Below are 12,420 nucleotides of genomic sequence, written 5' to 3'. Positions count from 1 at the left end.
TAGGGTTAGGGTTAGCATCAGAGCAAGGATAGTGTTAGGGTTAGGGTTAGCATCAGCCCAAGGATAGTGTTAGGGTTAGGGTTAGGGTTAGCATCAGCCCTAGGATAGTGTTAGCGTTAGGGTTAGCATCAACCCTAGGATAGTGTTTGGGTTAGGGTTAGCATCAACCCTAGGATAGTGTTTGGGTTAGGGTTAGGGTTAGCATCAGCCCTAGGATAGTGTTAGGGTTAGGGTTAGCATCAACCCTAGGATAGTGTTAGGGTTAGGGATAGGGTTAGCATCAGGCCTAGCATAGTGTTATGGTTAGGGTTAGGGTTAGCATCAGCCGTAGGATAGTGTTAGGGTTAGGGTTAGCCTCAGCCCTAAGACAGTGTTAGAGTTAGGGTTAGGGTTAGCATCCGCCCTAGGATAGTGTTAGGGTTAGGGTTAGGGTTAGCATCAGCCCTAGGATAGTGTTAGTGTTAGGGTTAGCATCACCCCAAGGATAGTGTTAGGGTTAGGGTTAGGGTTAGCATCCGCCCTAGGATAGCGTTAGGGTTAGGGTTAGCATCAGCCCTAGGATAGTGTTAGGGTTAGGGTTAGGGTTAGCATCAGGCCTAGGATAGTGTTAGGGTTAGGGTTAGCATCAGCCCTAGGATAGTGTTAGGGTTAGGGTTAGGGTTAGCATCAGGCCCAGGATAGTGTTAGGTTTAGGGTTAGCATCAGCCCTAGGATAGTGTTAGGGTTAGGGTTAACATAAACCCTAGGATACTGTTAGGGTTAGGGTTAGGGTTATCATCAGGCCTAGGATAGAGTTAGGGTTAGGGTTAGGGTTAGCATCAGTTCAAGGATAGTGTTAGGGTTAGCGTTAGGGTTAGCATCAGCCCTAGGATAGTGTTAGGGTTAGGGTTAGGGTTAGCATCAGCCCTAGGATAGTGTTAGGGTTAGGGTTAGCATCAGCCCTAGGATAGTGTTAGGGTTAGGGTTAGGGTTATCATCAGGCCTAGGATAGTGTTAGGGTTAGGGTTAGCATCAGCCCTAGGATAGTGTTAGGGTTAGGGTTAGGGTTAGCATCAGCCCTAGGATAGTGTTAGGGTTAGGGTTAGCATCAGCCCTAGGATAGTGTTAGGGTTAGGGTTAGGGTTAGCATCAGGCCTAGGTTAGTGTTAGGGTTAGGGTTAGCATCAGCCCTAGCATAGTGTTAGGGTTAGGGTTAGGGTTAGCATCAGCCGTAGGATAGTGTTAGGGTTAGGGTTAGCCTCAGCCCTAAGATAGTGTTAGAGTTAGGGTTAGGGTTAGCATCAGCCCTAGGATAGTGTTAGGGTTAGGGTTAGGGTTAGCATCAGCCCTAGGATAGTGTTAGGGTTAGGGTTAGGGTTAGCATCAGGCCTAGGATAGTGTTAGGGTTAGGGTTAGCATCAGCTCTAGGATAGTGTTAGGGTTAGGGTTAGGGTTAGCATCAGCCCTAGGATAGTGTTAAGGTTAGGGTTAGGGTTATCATCAGGCCTAGTATAGTGTGAGGGCTAGGGTTAGCATCAGACTTAGGATAGTGTTAGGGTTAGGGTTAGGGTTAGCATCAGTCCTGGGATACTGTTAGGGTTAGGGTTAGCATCAGCCCTAGGATAGTGTTAGGGTTAGGGTTAGGGTTATCATCAGGCCTAGGATAGTGTTAGGGTTAGGGTTAGCATCAGCCCTAGGATAGTGTTAGGGTTAGGGTTAGGGTTAGCATCAGCCCTAGGATAGTGTTAGGGTTAGGGTTAGCATCAGCCCTAGGATAGTGTTATGGTTAGGGTTAGGGTTAGCATCAGGCCTAGGATAGTGTTAATGTTAGGGTTATCCTGAGCCCTAGGATAGTGTTAGGGTTAGAGTTAGGGTTAGCATACCCCTAGGATAATGTTAGGGTTAGGGTTAGGGTTAGCATCAGCCCTAGGATAGTGTTAGTGTTAGGGTTAGCATCAGCCCTAGGATAGTGTTAGGGTTAGGGTTAGGGTTAGCATCCGCCCTAGGATAGTGTTAGGGTTATGGTTAGGGTTAGCATCAGCCCTAGGATAGTGTTAGGGTTAGGGTTAACATAAACCCTAGGATAGTGTTAGGGTTAGGGTTAGGGTTATCATCAGGCCTAGGATAGTGTTAGGGTTAGGGTTAGGGTTAGCATCAGTTCAAGGATAGTGTTAGGGTTAGCGTTAGGGTTAGCATCTGCCCTAGGATAGTGTTAGGGTTAGGGTTAGGGTTAGCATCAGCCCAAGTATAGTGTTACGGTTAGGGTTAGCATCAGCCCTAGGATAGTGTTAGGGTTAGGGTTAACATAAACCCTAGGATAGTGTTAGGGTTAGGGTTAGGGTTATCATCAAGCCTAGGATAGTGTTAGGGTTAGGGTTAGGGTTAGCATCAGTTCAAGGATAGTGTTAGGGTTAGCGTTAGGGTTAGCATCAGCCCTAGGATAGTGTTAGGGTTAGGGTTAGGGTTAGCATCAGCCGTAGGATAGTGTTATGGTTAGGGTTAGCCTCAGCAATAAGATAGTGTTAGAGTTAGGGTTAGGGTTAGCATCTGCCCTAGGATAATGTTAGGGTTAGGGTTAGGGTTAGCATCAGCCCTAGGATAGTGTTAGTGTTAAGGTTAGCATCAGCCCTAGGATAGTGTTAGGGTTAGGGTTAGGGTTAGCATCTGCCCTAGGATAGTGTTAGGGTTAGGATTAGGGTTAGCATCAGCCCTAGGATAGTGTTAGTGTGAGGGTTAACATAAACCCTAGGATAGTGTTAGGGTTAGGGTTAGGGTTATCATCAGGCCTAGGATAGTGTTAGGGTTAGGGTTAGGGTTAGCATCAGTTCAAGGATAGTGTTACGGTTAGCGTTAGGGTTACCATCTGCCCTAGGATATTGTTAGGGTTAGGGTTAGGGTTAGCATCAGCCCAAGGATAGTGTTAGGGTTAGGGTAGGCATCAGCCCTAGGATAGTGTTAGGGTTAGGGTTAGGGTTAGCATCAGGCCCAGGATAGTGTTAGGGTTAGGGTTAGCATCAGCCCAAGGATAGTGTTAGGGTTAGGGTTAGGGTTAGCATCAGCCGTAGGATAGTGTTAGGGTTAGGGTTAGCCTCAGCCCTAAGATAGTGTTAGAGTTAGGGTTAGGGTTAGCATCAGCCCTAGGACAGTGTTAGGGTTAGGGTTAGGGTTAGCATCAGCCCTTGGAGAGTGTTAGGGTTATGGTTAGGGTTAGCACCAGCCCTAGGATAGTGTTAGTGTTAGGGTAAGCATCAGCCCTAGGATAGTGTTAGGGTTAGGGTTAGCATCAGCCCTAGGATAGTGTTAAGGTTAGGGTTAGGGTTATCATCAGGCCTAGTATAGTGTGAGGGCTAGGGTTAGCATCAGACTTAGGATAGTGTTAGGGTTAGGGTTAGGGTTAGCATCAGCCCTAGGATACTGTTTGGGTTAGGGTTAGCATCAGCCCTAGGATAGTGTTAGGGTTCGGGTTAGGGTTAGCATCAGCCCTAGGAGATGTGTTAGGGTTAGGGTTAGCATCAGCCCTAGGATAGTGTTAGGGTTAGGGTTAGGGTTAGCATCCGCCCTAGGATAGTGTTAGGGTTAGGGTTAGGATTAGCATCAGCCCTAGGATAGTGTTAGGGTTAGGGTTAACATAAACCCTAGGATAGTATTAGGGTTAGGGTTAGGGTTATCATCAGGCCTAGGATAGTGTTAGGGTTAGGGTTAGGGTTAGCATCAGTTCAAGGATAGTGTTAGGGTTAGCGTTAGGGTTAGCATCTGCCCTAGGATAGTGTTAGGGTTAGGGTTAGGGTTAGCATCCGCCCTAGGATAGTGTTAGGGTTAGGGTTAGGGTTAGCATCAGCCCTAGGATAGTGTTAGGGTTAGGGTTAACATAAACCCTAGGATAGTGTTAGGGTTAGGGTTAGGGTTATCATCAGGCCTAGGATAGTGTTAGGGTTAGGGTTAGGGTTAGCATCAGTTCAAGGATAGTGTTAGGGTTAGCGTTAGGGTTAGCATCTGCCCTAGGATAGTGTTAGGGTTAGGGTTAGGGTTAGCATCAGCCCTAGAATTGTGTTAGGGTTAGGGTTAGCATCAGCCCTAGGATAGTGTTAGGGTTAGGGTTAGGGTTATCATCAGGCCTAGGATAGTGTTAGGGTTAGGGTTAGCATCAGCCCTAGGATAGTGTTAGGGTTAGGGTTAGGGTTAGCATCAGCCGTAGGATAGTGTTAGTGTTAGGGTTAGCCTCAGCAATAAGATAGTGTTAGAGTTATGGTTAGGGTTACCATCTGCCCTAGGATAATGGTAGGGTTAGGGTTAGGGTTAGCATCAGCCCTAGGATAGTGTTAGTGTTAAGGTTAGCATTAGCCCTAGGATAGTGTTAGGGTTAGGGTTAGGGTTAGCATCTGCCCTAGGATAGTGTTAGGGTTAGGGTTAGGGTTAGCATCAGCCCTAGGATAGTGTTAGGGTTAGGGTTAACATAAACCCTAGGATAGTGTTAGGGTTAGGGTTAGGGTTATCATCAGGCCTAGGATAGTGTTAGGGTTAGGGTTAGGGTTAGCATCAGTTCAAGAATAGTGTTACGGTTAGCGTTAGGGTTACCATCTGCCCTAGGATATTGTTAGGGTTAGGGTTAGGGTTACCATCAGCCCAAGGATAGTGTTAGGGTTAGGGTAGGCATCAGCCCTAGGATAGTGTTAGGGTTAGGGTTAGGGTTAGCATCAGCCCAAGGATAGTGTTAGGGTTAGGGTTAGGGTTAGCATCAGCCCTAGGATAGTGTTAGGGTTAGGGTTAGCATCAACCCTAGGAGAGTGTTAGTGTTAGGGATAGGGTTAGCATCAGGCCTAGGATAGTGTTAGGGTTAGGGTTAGGGTTAGCATCAGCCCTAGGATAGTGTTAGGGTTAGGGTTAGCATCAGCCCTAGGATAGTGTCAGGGTTAGGGTTAGGGTTATCATCAGGCCTAGGATAGTGTTAGGGTTAGGGTTAGCATCAGCTCTAGGATAGTGTTAGGGTTAGGGTTAGGGTTAGCATCAGCCCTAGGATAGTGTTAAGGTTAGGGTTAGGGTTATCATCAGGCCTAGTATAGTGTGAGGGCTAGGGTTAGCATCAGACTTAGGATAGTGTTAGGGTTAGGGTTAGGGTTAGCATCAGCCCTAGGATACTGTTAGGGTTAGGGTTAGCATCAGCCCTAGGATAGTGTTAGGGTTAGGGTTAGGGTTATCATCACCCTAGGATAGTGTTAGGGTTAGGGTTAGCATCAGCCCTAGGATAGTGTTAGGGTTAGGGTTAGGGTTAGCATCAGCCCTAGGATAGTGTTAGGTTTAGGGTTAGCATCAGCCCTAGGATAGTGTTAGGGTTAGGGTTAGGGTTAGCATCAGGCCTAGGATAGTGTTAGTGTTAGGGTTAGCATGAGCCCTAGGATAGTGTTAGGGTTAGGGTTAGGGTTAGCATCCGCCCTAGGATAATGTTACGGTTAGGGTTAGGGTTAGCATCAGCCCTAGGATAGTGTTAGTGTTAGGGTTAGCATCAGCCCTAGGATAGTGTTAGGGTTAGGATTAGGGTTATCATCCGCCCTAGGATAGTGTTAGGGTTAGGTTTAGGGTTAGCGTCAGCCCTAGGATAGTGTTAGGGTTAGGGTTAGGGTTAGCATCAGCCCTTGGAGAGTGTTAGGGTTAGGGTTAGGGTTAGCATCAGCCCTAGGATAGTGTTAGTGTTAGGGTTAGCATCAGCCCTAGGATAGTGTTAGGGTTAGGGTTAGGGTTAGCATCCGACCTAGGATAGTGTTAGGTTTAGGGTTAGGGTTAGCATCAGCCCTAGGATAGTGTTAGGGTTAGGGTTAACATAAACCCTAGGATAGTGTAAGGGTTAGGGTTAGGGTTATCATCAGGCCTAGGATAGTGTTATGGTTAGGGTTAGGGTTAGCATCAGTTCAAGGATAGTGTTAGGGTTAGCGTTAGGGTTAGCATCAGCCCTAGGTTAGTGTTAGGGTTAGGGTTAGCATCAGCCCTAGGATAGTGTTAGGGTTAGGGATAGGTTTAGCATCAGGCCTAGTATAGTTTTAGGGTTAGGGTTAGCATCAGCCCTAGGATAGTGTTAGGGTTAGGGTTAGGGTTAGCATCAGCCGTAGGATAGTGTTAGGGTTAGGGTTAGCCTCAGCCCTAAGATAGTGTTAGAGTTAGGGTTAGGGTTAGCATCAGCCCTAGGATAATGTTAAGGGTTAGTGTTAGTGTTAGCATCAGCCCTAGGATAGTGTTAGTGTTAGGGTTAGCATCATCCCTAGGATAGTGTTAGGGTTAGGGTTAGGGTTAGCATCCGCCCTAGGATAGTGTTAGGGTTAGGGTTAGGGTTAGCATCTGCCCTAGGATAGTGTTAGGGTTAGGGTTAACATCAACCCTAGGATAGTGTTAGGGTTAGGGTTAGGGTTATCATCAGGCCTAGGATAGTGTTAGGGTTAGGGTTAGGGTTAGCATCAGTACAAGGATAGTGTTAGGGTTAGCGTTAGGGTTAGCATCTGCCCTAGGATAGTGTTAGGGTTAGGGTTAGGGTTAGCATCAGCCCAAGGATAGTGTTAGGGTTAGGGTTAGCATCAGCCCTAGGATAGTGTTAGGGTTAGGGTTAGGGTTAGCATCAGGCCCAGGATAGTGTTAGGGTTAGGGTTAGCTTCAGCCCAAGGATAGTGTTAGGGTTAGGGTTAGGGTTATCATCAGGCCTAGGATAGTGTTAGGGTTAGGGTTAGCATCAGCCCTAGGATAGTGTTAGGGTTAGGGTTAGGGTTAGCATCAGCCCTAGGATAGTGTTAGGGTTAGGGTTAACATAAACCCTAGGATAGTGTCAGGGTTAGGGTTAGGGTTATCATCAGGCCTAGGATAGTGTTAGGGTTAGGGTTAGGGTTAGCATCAGCCCTAGGATAGTGTTAGGGTTAGGGTTAGGGTTAGCATCAGCCCTAGGATAGTGTTAGGATTAGGGTTAGCATCAACCCTAGGATAGTGCTAGGGTTAGGGTTAGACTCAGCCCTAGGAGAGTGTTAGGGTTAGGGAGAGGGTTAGCATCAGGCCTAGGATAGTGTTAGGGTTAGGGTTAGGGATAGCATCAGCCTTAGGATATTGTTAGGGTTAGGGTTAGCATCAGCCCTAGGATAGTGTCAGGGTTAGGGTTAGGGTTATCATCAGGCCTAGGATAGTGTTAGGGTTAGGGTTAGCATCAGCTCTAGGATAGTGTTAGTGTTAGGGTTAGGGTTAGCATCAGCCCTAGGATAGTGTTAAGGTTAGGGTTAGGGTTATCATCAGGCCTAGTATAGTGTGAGGGCTAGGGTTAGCATGAGACTTAGGATAGTGTTAGGGTTAGGGTTAGGGTTAGCATCAGCCCTAGGATACTGTTACGGTTAGGGTTAGCATCAGCCCTAGGATAGTGTTAGGGTTAGGGTTAGGGTTATCATCAGGCCTAGGATAGTGTTATGGTTAGGGTTAGCATCAGCCCTAGGATAGTGTTAGGGTTAGGGTTAGGGTTAGCATCAGCCCTAGGATAGTGTTAGTGTTAGGGTTAGCATCAGCCCTAGGATAGTGTTAGGGTTAGGGTTAGGGTTAGCATCAGGCCTAGGATAGTGTTAGGGTTAGGGTTAGCATCATCCCTAGCATAGTGTTAGGGTTAGGGTTACGGTTAGCATCAGCCGTAGGATAGTGTTAGGGTTAGGGTTAGCCTCAGCCCTAAGATAGTGTTAGAGTTAGGGTTAGGGTTAGCATCAGCCCTAGGATAGTGTTAGGGTTAGGGTTAGGGTTAGCATCAGCCCTTGGAGAGTGTTAGGCTTATGGTTAGGGTTAGCATCAGCCCTAGGATAGCGTTAGTGTTGGGGTTAGCATCAGCCCTAGGATAGTGTTAGGGTTAGGGTTAGCATCAGCCCTAGGATAGTGTTAGGTTTAGGGTTAGGGTTAGCATCAGGCCTAGGATAGGGTTAGGGTTAGGGTTACCATCAGCTCTAGGATAGTGTTAGGGTTAGGGTTAGGGTTAGCATCAGCCCTAGGATAGTGTTAAGGTTAGGGTTAGGGTTATCATCAGGCCTAGTATAGTGTGAGGGCTAGGGTTAGCATCAGACTTAGGATAGTGTTAGGGTTAGGGTTAGGGTTAGCATCAGCCCTAGGATACCGTTTGGGTTAGGGTTAGCATCAGCCCTAGGATAGTGTTAGGGTTAGGGTTAGGGTTATCATCAGGCCTTGGATAGTGTTAGGGTTAGGGTTAGCATCAGCCCTAGGATAGTGTTAGGGTTAGGGTTAGGGTTAGCATCAGCCCTAGGATAGTGTTAGGGTTAGGGTTAGCATCAGCCCTTGGATAGTGTTATGGTTAGGGTTAGGGTTAGCATCAGCCCTAGGATAGTGTTAGGGTTAGGGTTAACATAAACCCTAGGATAGTGTTAGGGTTAGGGTTAGGGTTATCATCAGGCCTAGGATAGTGTTAGGGTTAGGGTTAGGGTTAGCATCAGTTCAAGGATAGTGTTAGGGTTAGCGTTAGGGTTAGCATCAGCCCTAGGATAGTGTCAGGGTAAGGGTTAGGGTTAGCATCAGCCCTAGGATAGTGTTAGGGTTCGGGTTAGCATCAGCCCTAGGATAGTGTTAGGGTTAGGGTTAGGGTTATCATCAGGCCTAGGATAGTGTTAGGGTTAGGGTTAGCATCAGCACTAGGATAGTGTTAGGGTTAGTGTTAGGGTTAGCATCAGTCCTAGGATAGTGTTAGTGTTAGGGTTAGCATCAGCCCTAGGATAGTGTTAGGGTTAGGGTTAGGGTTAGCATCAGGCCTAGGATAGTGTTAGGATTAGGGTTAGCATCAGCCCTAGGATAGTGTTAGGGTCAGGGTTAGGGTTAGCATCAGCCGTAGGATAGTGTTAGTGTTAGGGTTAGCCTCAGCCCTAAGATAGTGTTAGAGTTAGGGTTAGGGTTAGCATCTGCCCTAGGATAATGTTAGGGTTAGGGTTAGGGTTAGCATCAGCCCTAGGATAGTGTTAGTGTTAGGGTTAGCATCAGCCCTAGGATAGTGTTAGGGTTAGGGTTAGGGTTAGCATCAGCCCTAGGATAGTGTTAGGGTTAGGGTTAGGGTTAGCATCAGCCCTAGGATAGTGTTAGGGTTAGGGTTAACATAAACCCTAGGATAGTGTTAGGGTTAGGGTTAGGGTTAGCATCAGTTCAAGGATAGTGTTAGGGTCAGCGTTAGGGTTAGCATCTGCCCTAGGATATTGTTAGGATTAGGGTTAGGGTTAGCATCAGCCCAAGGATAGTGTTAGGGTTAGGGTTAGCATCAGCCCTAGGATAGTGTTAGGGTTAGTGTTAGGGTTAGCATCAGGCCCATGATAGTGTTAGGGGTAGAGTTAGCATCAGCCCAAGGATAGTGTTAGGGTTAGGGTTAGGGTTAGCATCAGCCCTATGATAGTGTTAGGGTTAGGGGTAGCATCAACCCTAGGATAGTGTTTGGGTTAGGGTTAGGGTTAGCATCAGCCCTAGGATAGTGTTACGGTTAGGGTTAGCCTCAGCCCTAGGAGAGTGTTAGGGTTAGGGAGAGGGTTAGCATCAGGCCTAGGATAGTGTTAGGGTTAGGGTTAGGGATAGCATCAGCCCTAGGATAGTGTTAGGATTAGGGTTAGCATCAGCCCTAGGAAAGTGTCAGGGTTAGGGTTAGGGTTATCATCAGGCCTAGGATAGTGTTAGGGTTAGGGTTAGCATCAGCTCTAGGATAGTGTTAGTGTTAGGGTTAGGGTTAGCATCAGCCCTAGGATAGTGTTAAGGTTAGGGTTAGGGTTATCATCAGGCCTAGTATAGTGTGAGGGCTAGGGCTGGCATCAGACTTAGGATAGTGTTAGGGTTAGGGTTAGGGTTAGCATCAGCCCTAGGATACTGTTAGGGTTAGGGTTAGCATCAGCCCTAGGATAGTGTTAGGGTTAGGGATAGGGTTATCATCAGGCCTAGGATAGCGTTACGGTTAGGGTTAGCATCAGCCCTAGGATAGTGTTAGGGTTAGGGTTAATGTTATCATCAGGCCTAGGATAGTGTTATGGTTAGGGTTAGCATCAGCCCTAGGATAGTGTTAGGGTTAGGGTTAGGGTTAGCATCAGCCCTAGGATAGTGTTAGTGTTAGGGTTAGCATCAGCCCTAGGATAGTGTTAGGGTTAGGGTTAGGGTTAGCATCAGGCCTAGGATAGTGTTAGGGTTAGGGTTAGCATCAGCCCTAGCATAGTGTTAGGGTTAGGGTTAGGGTTAGCATCAGCCGTAGGATAGTGTTAGGGTTAGGGTTAGCCTCAGCCCTAAGATAGTGTTAGAGTTAGGGTTAGGGTTAGCATCAGCCCTAGGATAGTGTTAGGGTTAGGGTTAGGGTTAGCATCAGCCCTTGGAGAGTGTTAGGGTTATGGTTAGGGTTAGCACCAGCCCTAGGATAGTGTTAGTGTTAGGGTAAGCATCAGCCCTAGGATAGTGTTAGGGTTAGGGTTAGCATCAGCCCTAGGATAGTGTTAAGGTTAGGGTTAGGGTTATCATCAGGCCTAGTATAGTGTGAGGGCTAGGGTTAGCATCAGACTTAGGATAGTGTTAGGGTTAGGGTTAGGGTTAGCATCAGCCCTAGAATACTGTTTGGGTTAGGGTTAGCATCAGCCCTAGGATAGTGTTAGGGTTCGGGTTAGGGTTAGCATCAGCCCTAGGATAGTGTTAGGGTTAGGGTTAGCATCAGCCCTAGGATAGTGTTAGGGTTAGGGTTAGGGTTAGCATCCGCCCTAGGATAGTGTTAGGGTTAGGGTTAGGATTAGCATCAGCCCTAGGATAGTGTTAGGGTTAGGGTTAACATAAACCCTAGGATAGTATTAGGGTTAGGGTTAGGGTTATCATCAGGCCTAGGATAGTGTTAGGGTTAGGGTTAGGGTTAGCATCAGTTCAAGGATAGTGTTAGGGTTAGCGTTAGGGTTAGCATCTGCCCTAGGATAGTGTTAGGGTTAGGGTTAGGGTTAGCATCCGCCCTAGGATAGTGTTAGGGTTAGGGTTAGGATTAGCATCAGCCCTAGGATAGTGTTAGGGTTAGGGTTAACATAAACCCTAGGATAGTGTTAGGGTTAGGGTTAGGGTTATCTTCAGGCCTAGGATAGTGTTAGGGTTAGGGTTAGGGTTAGCATCAGTTCAAGGATAGTGTTAGGGTTAGCGTTAGGGTTAGCATCTGCCCTAGGATAGTGTTAGGGTTAGGGTTAGGGTTAGCATCAGCCCTAGAATTGTGTTAGGGTTAGGGTTAGCATCAGCCCTAGGATAGTGTTAGGGTTAGGGTTAGGGTTATCATCAGGCCTAGGATAGTGTTAGGGTTAGGGTTAGCATCAGCCCTAGGATAGTGTTAGGGTTAGGGTTAGGGTTAGCATCAGCCGTAGGATAGTGTTAGGGTTAGGGTTAGCCTCAGCAATAAGATAGTGTTAGAGTTATGGTTAGGGTTAGCATCTGCCCTAGGATAATGTTAGGGTTAGGGTTAGGGTTAGCATCAGCCCTAGGATAGTGTTAGTGTTAAGGTTAGCATCAGCCCTAGGATAGTGTTAGGGTTAGGGTTAGGGTTAGCATCTGCCCTAGGATAGTGTTAGGGTTAGGGTTAGGGTTAGCATCAGCCCTAGGATAGTGTTAGGGTTAGGGTTAACATAAACCCTAGGATAGTGTTAGGGTTAGGGTTAGGGCTATCATCAGGCCTAGGATAGTGTTAGGGTTAGGGTTAGGGTTAGCATCAGTTCAAGAATAGTGTTACGGTTAGCGTTAGGGTTACCATCTGCCCTAGGATATTGTTAGGGTTAGGGTTAGGGTTAGCATCAGCCCAAGGATAGTGTTAGGGTTAGGGTAGGCATCAGCCCTAGGATAGTGGTAGGGTTAGGGTTAGGGTTAGCATCAGGCCCAGGATAGTGTTAGGGTTAGGGTTAGCATCAGCCCAAGGATAGTGTTAGGGTTAGGGTTAGGGTTAGCATCAGCCCTAGGATAGTGTTAGGGTTAGGGTTAGCATCAACCCTAGGATAGTGTTTGGGTTAGGGTTAGGGTTAGCATCAGCCCTAGGATACTGTTAGGGTTAGGGTTAGCCTCAGCCCTAGGAGAGTGTTAGGGTTAGGGATAGGGTTAGCATCAGGCCTAGGATAGTGTTAGGGTTAGGGTTAGGGATAGCATCAGCCCTAGGATAGTGTTAGGGTTAGGGTTAGCATCAGCCCTAGGATAGTGTCAGGGTTAGGGTTAGGGTTATCATCAGGCCTAGGATAGTGTTAGGGTTAGGGTTAGGGTTAGCATCAGTTCAAGGATAGTGTTAGGGTTAGCGTTAGGGTTAGCATCTGCCCTAGGATAGTGTTAGGGTTAGGGTTAGGGTTAGCATCCGCCCTAGGATAGTGTTAGGGTTAGGGTTAGGGTTAGCATCAGCCCTAGGATAGTGTTAGGGTTAGGGTTAACATAAACCCTAGGATAGTGTTAGGGTTAGGGTTAGGGTTATCATCA

Source organism: Lemur catta, chromosome 4 (genome assembly GCF_020740605.2).
Source record: "Lemur catta isolate mLemCat1 chromosome 4, mLemCat1.pri, whole genome shotgun sequence".
NCBI classification, from domain to species: Eukaryota; Metazoa; Chordata; class Mammalia; order Primates; family Lemuridae; genus Lemur; species Lemur catta.
This window is presented reverse-complemented; position numbering follows the sequence as displayed.